This window comes from Podarcis filfolensis, assembly GCF_964270895.1.
Source record: "Podarcis filfolensis genome assembly, chromosome: 2".
Taxonomy (NCBI): Eukaryota; Metazoa; Chordata; class Lepidosauria; order Squamata; family Lacertidae; genus Podarcis; species Podarcis filfolensis.
Genome location: NC_139605.1, coordinates 113,969,128 through 113,976,359, shown reverse-complemented (window position 1 = coordinate 113,976,359; position 7,232 = coordinate 113,969,128).

Here is a 7,232-nt window from a genome sequence, read left to right as displayed (position 1 = left end):
TCCACATTTAATTTAGAAGACACAGTAGGGTGGTTTTCTCAGTGGGAAAAATCATAATTTTTCTAAATTTAAAGACTCGATGGAACAGAACAGCTTTATTACCCACGAGGAGGTTAATTTGAAATCACAGTAGTGGATGCCGCCCTCGGATTGTACTTTCAAGTATGGCATTTGCTCTTATAGGAATTAATGGCTGACAATGAGTTTAAGTTTAACTCAATGTGAAGAAATGTTGGGGGAAATTGATAGCGGGGAGAAAAGAGACGCTATCACATTTCTGTGAGATAATATCAGATCTAGAAATCACGAGAGACTCACAGACATATTTAGACCAGAGACATGAGAATGGATATTTTATGTAAAATTTTGGGGGAAATACATATCATTCAGTTTTCATCTTTTAAGTGAAGTGCAACATAGAACTGTATATTGCTAATGCCCGACTCTTGCAGGGTTAAGCAATATTGTCTAAACAAACGCTTTTAAATGTTAGAAATGTGACACATCGAATATGCAGAATATGTGTGGCAGAGCTGTCTGTATGTTTAAGATACATTGCCCCATGATTGGTGTGTATGTGTGGTGCAATTGATTGATTTATTGAAACAGCAAGAATAAGATTGAAATGGGCTAGCTTTAATTTTGGATGGTCTTAGTCATTGGAGGGGCAGCTGAATCTTTACTGCAAAGCATTCTGGTTGCTGCATAAATTTTATTAGTTTGTCACTGGAAAGCTGCACCGCTGGCAACAAGAATGACATTACTAATTGCAGTGCAATAGAGCTTACTCCCAGGTAAGCATATATAGGATTGCAGCTTGAAAGCCCCGGATATAGCAGAAATGTATGAATGGGCAAAGAACCATAGCTGTCAACCGTCCCTTATTTGGCGGGAAACTCCCTTATCCCAGCGCCGTGTCCCACTGCTGTCCCTTATTGATGATGTCCATTAAATTTCCCGGGTTTCAAAGGAAGCAGCTCCTCTCCCTCCCTCCCTGCTGGCCAGGGAGGAGGGGGGCTCCAACTGTATTGCTTGGCTGCCCGGCTCGCCCCCCTCCGGCCTCCTCTCACCAGCCTCGGCCCCCGGGAGCCCCTCCCCGCCGGGACTGGCAGGAGCCTCAGGCCCTTCTGCTGCTAAACTGAGCTTCTCTGCCTGGGGCCTCCCCTCTGCCTGCCGAAGCCGCCGCTCCTGCTAGGCCGTACTGCGGCTGCACCGCCGAAGGACCCGGATGAGATGGGCAGCCTGACGCGGCCTATGAATTGCTGAGGAGCCTTGAGAGGAGAGCGAGAGCAACCATAGAGAAAGCAGTTCAGAGAGAGGAGGAGGCGGCGCGGGCAGGTGTTCCAACGACTAACCATAGAGGGGAAAAGCGGAGGAAGGACCGCAAGCGCTTCTCCCATAGATTTGTAGTGGTAGACTAGCATAGATGGTCTGATCTGCGGGTTTAATTCGGGCGCTATTCCCCCCCCCTTCCTCCCACCCCGCCTGATGGAACTGAGAGCTGCAGATGGAGAACGAGAGAAAAGATACACAACTGCAGCAGCATCTTTGTAGCTTGGACTTCATTTTGCATGAAAAGTTGTTGCTGCTTGTAGTTATTTAATTGCAGTGTTTCATCAGCTGGTGTCTTGAGCACCAACCTCTGGAAACGAAGGGCTAAAAACCGGCACTGCTCTCCCAAATTATCTGGTCCCTTTTAATGTTGTATTTCAGCTGGTTGACTAAAATCCCTTATTTTGGCTGCTGATCCCTTATTTTTGAGGCTGCTGGTCCCTTATTTTCAAATCTGTAAGTTGACAGCTATGCAATGAACCCTTTTCAGCCGTACTATGGACCACATTTCCTCATGGGCAATGTGCTGGGACCCACATTCCTGTGGCAAAAGTGGGTGGGGCAATGGGCGTGGCACTTTGTACAGGAGGCTACATTCCAGCCATACACAAGTCAGTACTTGCTACCCGCCCATCTCTCCATCCTCCAACCAGACAAGCAAGAGATATCATCACAATGGAAGGATCCATTCCAGGCAGGCATTCCAGAAGGGTAAAGAGCATGGCCAGTGAGAGCATACACTCCAACACTTCTCCGATGAAAATAGGGACTGAAGATGACTCTATCGCCTAATGATAGCACCCTTCAGCCTGTGTAGGAGGAAATGCCTACTGGCTTCTTACTAACCAATGACTAGTTTAGTAATAATTGGAAAAAGCATCTCTCAGACTTGGTGGGTGCAAAGTTGAGGGTGGGCAAATCTGTCAATTTCCATTTAATTCCGTTGCTTGTTTCGCCGTCTTAAATTCATATCCTCACATAGTCACATCAGTTTGTGATTACTATTTTTTAAGTACAAGCATTTTAATGCAAAATTCTCTGTCTACACACATTTTCTTATGCAATCATGTGCAAGTGGGGGGATGCCTGAAGTATGCATTTAAACACACACTTTATCTAGTATGTGCACTTTTGTACCCCTTACTTGCTTGGATAGTTTTACTGCAAAATTTGGAAAAGTGAGAATTTCAAAGGATGACTGTGTTTTGTTCACATATTGTTTCAGGAAGTGCAAATTGGGTAGGTTTGCTTCTAAATTCAAACTAAACTGATTATTTCCCCTTCCCCATCCCTACAGGCAATGCTAATCAGAAAGCTCCAGGGCCGGCCATTTGTCCACTCAAAACTTACCCACTCCCTGAATTACTATGCCATTTCCCTTGTCCCACTGCAGGAGAGAGAGAACCAGCTTGTGGGACAATTGTAAGAAAAAAAATCCGCCAGCAGCAAACAGGATAACACTGCCTCCCCTTCATTTGTTTGTGCCTGCAGCCTCCTTTGGCTGTGTTTAATTAAAATACACAGATTTCCACGTCACGTGTAATTTGGACCGAAGTCCATCCACACTCTCAGCCACAGGTTTGCCTGGGACAGCTTTATATGCTATCAGTTGAAAACAAAAGTGGCCTTTCATTATGTGCAATGCTTTGAACATCAGTCCAGTGCTTAGATCTAAGCATCTGTGATTGAACACCTGTCAGGGAAGTCATTTAGCAAAGCCGCTCTTTGTGATGTGCTAGCAAAACACCTGTAGGTGGGATGTCTACCTCATCATCCTGCTTCTCTTTTTTCACCCATCATTATGACAGCTATGGTGAAGGGGTATGTATCTTTCAAAGACCCCCCCTGATGGACACAGATGGGGACATACACCCTTGTGGAGTCACCATTTGTGCAGAGTGTGTATGAATGTGAATGTGTGAGTGACCTCTTCACCACAAAGGTATCCCCAAAGTGCAGTGCTTACATCTCCCATCAGATGGAACCCCAGTCATTCACTTGTATTGGCAGGGGAAACATCTGTGGCCCTCTAGAAGTTGCTGTGTTCAGTTCAGTAAAGGTAAAGGGACCCCTGACCATTAGGTCCAGTTGTGGCCGACTCTGGGGTTGCGGTGCTCATCTCGCTTTATTGGCTGTTGGAGCCGGCGTACAGCTTCCGGGGTGTTCAGGTCAGTATTGGTTGCTAAAAACTAATTCCTAAACTCAGAGGCACCCCATTACCGAATACTGCAATTCCCACAATCCCTGCATATTGGCCATGTTGGTTGGGGCTGGTGGAAGTTCAATGACATCTGGAAGGCCAAAGGTTCTCCCATCCCTGACATCTATGGCGTAAAGTAAAATGGCACACTTGTGGACGCCATTGCAACGGCAGCTAAGTTCCTGTCTTGTTGCTTCTGCTTGTCTAGCCAGTAAGAGATAAGCAAGCCCTGGTTTGCACATCCCTCCTGCACCTGGTCCTGATGCAAACGGTCCAAAATGCAACTCACACAGGCCTCTTTTTCCGCATATAAATATTTATGGAAACACCCTGCCAGTTAGAGCATCTGCATGGACACGGTTGAAATGCATACAGATGTGGCTGAGCATTTCTTGCATGGAAGTTAGGTCAGCATAAGAAGCTTTATCTGTTTCTGTGTGTGTAAAATACTCTTCGAGAAGACAAAATAGAGGCAGCTTTGCGCAATGCAAAAGCAATGCAGAAATACCCTCCCTTCCCTGGGAAGGAGAGCTGTTTGTTTAAGAGTCCCAAGACAGAAAATACAGGAGACACGGGTGGTGCTGTGGGTTAAACCACAGAGCCTAGGACTTGCTGATCAGAAGGTCGGCGGTTCGAATCACCGAGACGGGGTGAGCTCCCGTTGCTCGGCCCCTGCTCCTGCCAACCTAGCTGTTCGAAAGCACGTCAAAATGCAAGTAGATAAATAGGTGGGAAGGTAAATGGCGTTTCCGTGCGCTGCTCTGGTTCGCCAGAAGCGGCTTAGTCATGCTGACCACATGACCTGGAAGCTGTACGCCGGCTCCCTCGGCCAATAAAGCGAGATGAGCGCCGTAACCCCAAAGTTGGTCACTACTGGACCTAATGGTCAGGGGTCCCTGTACCTTTTCCTCCATCCCACTGCCCACCAGCCATCCAGAGCATGTGAAGAGAAGGAGGTTTGCATGTTTGGACTGTTTGGCATGGTCAGGGAGGGGGGAGTTGAGCTGTATTTCTTTGTGGCCCCAAATGCTCCGTTGGCCCGCAGCAGTAAGCAGGAAGGCTAGGTTAGAGGCAATGACCAAGACGATCAGTTAGAATCCATGCGTCACACATCTAATTTATCTCGGACTAGGCAATAGCCAGACACAAGTAGAGTTAAATCAGATGTCTGGCCCAGCATTTAAGCACAGGAACGAACGCAACAAGCTTCTCAAGTTTTAAAAGCATTTTTGGCCTGTGCTCTCAGGTTGCCGTCAACACCTGTGGCCCTCCAGATGTCATTGAAGTCCAGCAGCTCTCATCAGGCCCAGCCAACGTTGCTAATGATCAGGGATGATGGGAGCCGTCATCCAACAGCCTGCTGGTTTTTGTGTTGGTGTTCCTTTCTCTACGAAGGCATGCCCACAAGCCAGGAGGTGGAACCTGCGGAGCATGTCCTTCTGTAGGTTTTATGCTGGAATTCACCAGCAGATAATTGCTCAACGAGTGTGGTGTGTTAGAGTGCTGGATGAGGATGTGGGATACCAGGGTTTGAATCCCTACTTTGGGCCTATCCTACCTCACAGGGTTGCTGTGAGGATGCAATGGCAAAGAGGAGTAGTGTGTCTGCCACCTTCAGCTCTTTGGAGAAAGGTGGGATATACATGTAGTTCCCTCTCTCTCTTGTTCTCTTTCTATGTGTGCGTATAAAATATTTGCTGGGAAATAAAATCCAGTGCACATTATTGATAGTGGCCAAATTCCTATCAATGGCAGTGATAATATGGAGGAAGTTAACAAACTGAAGTTGAAAGGATTATGTCCAGGGTGTAATCCTGAGTTGCGGTTACTATGTATTTTCGTATTTTGTTATGTATTTAAAATATTGGTATCCTCTATGGGACAACATTTGTAGGGTCCCAGGTCCCCAGCCGTGCTGTAGGCAGTGCTTAGTGGGGATGGGGCATGGCCTAGGTTCAGGCAGACAAATCAGTACTACGAATAATACAACCAGTCTTAAAAAGAAGTTGTGCCTTTTAGTCAGGTGTGAGGTTCAAACTCAAGAAGGAGACCGCCCCCCCACCCTCTGGAGGTATGAGGCAACACATACATCACCTCAAATTGTGACTCCACAAGATGAACAATTAATTTTTCAATATATTGGCATTGTTTTCTGTTAACCTAACACAAATAAGTTAAATATTGAGACCCCCAAAGATGATAATTATTAGGTGGGCTGTGCCTAACTTTTAAAGTACAGTGGTACCTCGGGTTAAGTACTTAATTTGTTCCGGAGGTCCATTCTTAATCTGAAACTGTACTTAACCTGAAGCACCACTTTAGCTAATGGGGCCTCCCACTGCTGCTGCACGATTTCTGTTCTCATCCTGAAGCAAAGTTCTTAACCTGAGGTACTATTTCTGGGTTAGCGGAGTCTGTAACCTGAAGCGTATGTAACCTGAAGCGTATGTAACCAGAGGTACCACTGTAATGAGATGAGTTGGACCTCTTTCCTTTCCTTCCTAAATTCCACCTGTTTTTAATTCTGGGGGAGAAGCAAGGTCATCATTTAATGAGGGAATGGCATGCTGTACACTGGAGGAAGTATTGTATAATGAATGTAATGCCTTTTTCATTGAAGATGTACCATGAGCAAAGAGGTAGTGCTAACGGATCTATCTCAAAGAGATCATAGAATCATAGAATCATAGAGTTGGAAGAGACCACAAGGGCCATCGAGTCCAACCCCCTGCCAAGCAGGAAACACCATCAGAGCACTCCTGACATATGGTTGTCAAGCCTCTGCTTAAAGACCTCCAAAGAAGGAGACTCCACCACACTCCTTGGCAGCAAATTCCACTGTCGAACAGCTCTTACTGTCAGGAAGTTCTTCCTAATGTTTAGGTGGAATCTTCTTTCTTGTAGTTTGGATCCATTGCTCCGTGTCCGCTTCTCTGGAGCAGCAGAAAACAACCTTTCTCCCTCCTCTATGTGACATCGTTTTATATATTTGAACATGGCTATCATATCACCCCTTAACCTCCTCTTCTCCAGGCTAAACATGCCCAGCTCCCTTAGCCGTTCCTCATAAGGCATCGTTTCCAGGCCTTTGACCATTTTGGTTGCCCTCCTCTGGACACGTTCCAGTTTGTCAGTGTCCTTCTTGAACTGTGGTGCCCAGAACTGGACACAGTACTCCAGGTGAGGTCTGACCAGAGCAGAATACAGTGGCACTATTACTTCCCTTGATCTAGATGCTATACTCCTATTGATGCAGCCCAGAATTGCATTGGCTTTTTTAGCTGCCGCGTCACACTGTTGGCTCATGTCAAGTTTGTGGTCAACCAAGACTCCTAGATCCTTTTCACATGTACTGCTCTCAAGCCAGGTGTCACCCATCTTGTATTTGTGCCTCTCATTTTTTTTGCCCAAGTGCAATACTTTACATTTCTCCCTGTTAAAATTCATCTTGTTTGTTTTGGCCCAGTTCTCTAATCTGTCAAGGTCGTTTTGAAGTGCGATCCTGTCCTCTGGGGTGTTAGCCACCCCTCCCAGTTTGGTGTCATCTGCAAATTTGATCAGGATGCCCTTGAGTCCATCATCCAAGTCGTTGATAAAGATGTTGAATAAGACCGGGCCCAAGACAGAACCCTGTGGCACCCCACTAGTCACTCTTCTCCAGGATGAAGAGGAACCATTGATGAGCACCTGAAAAGTATAG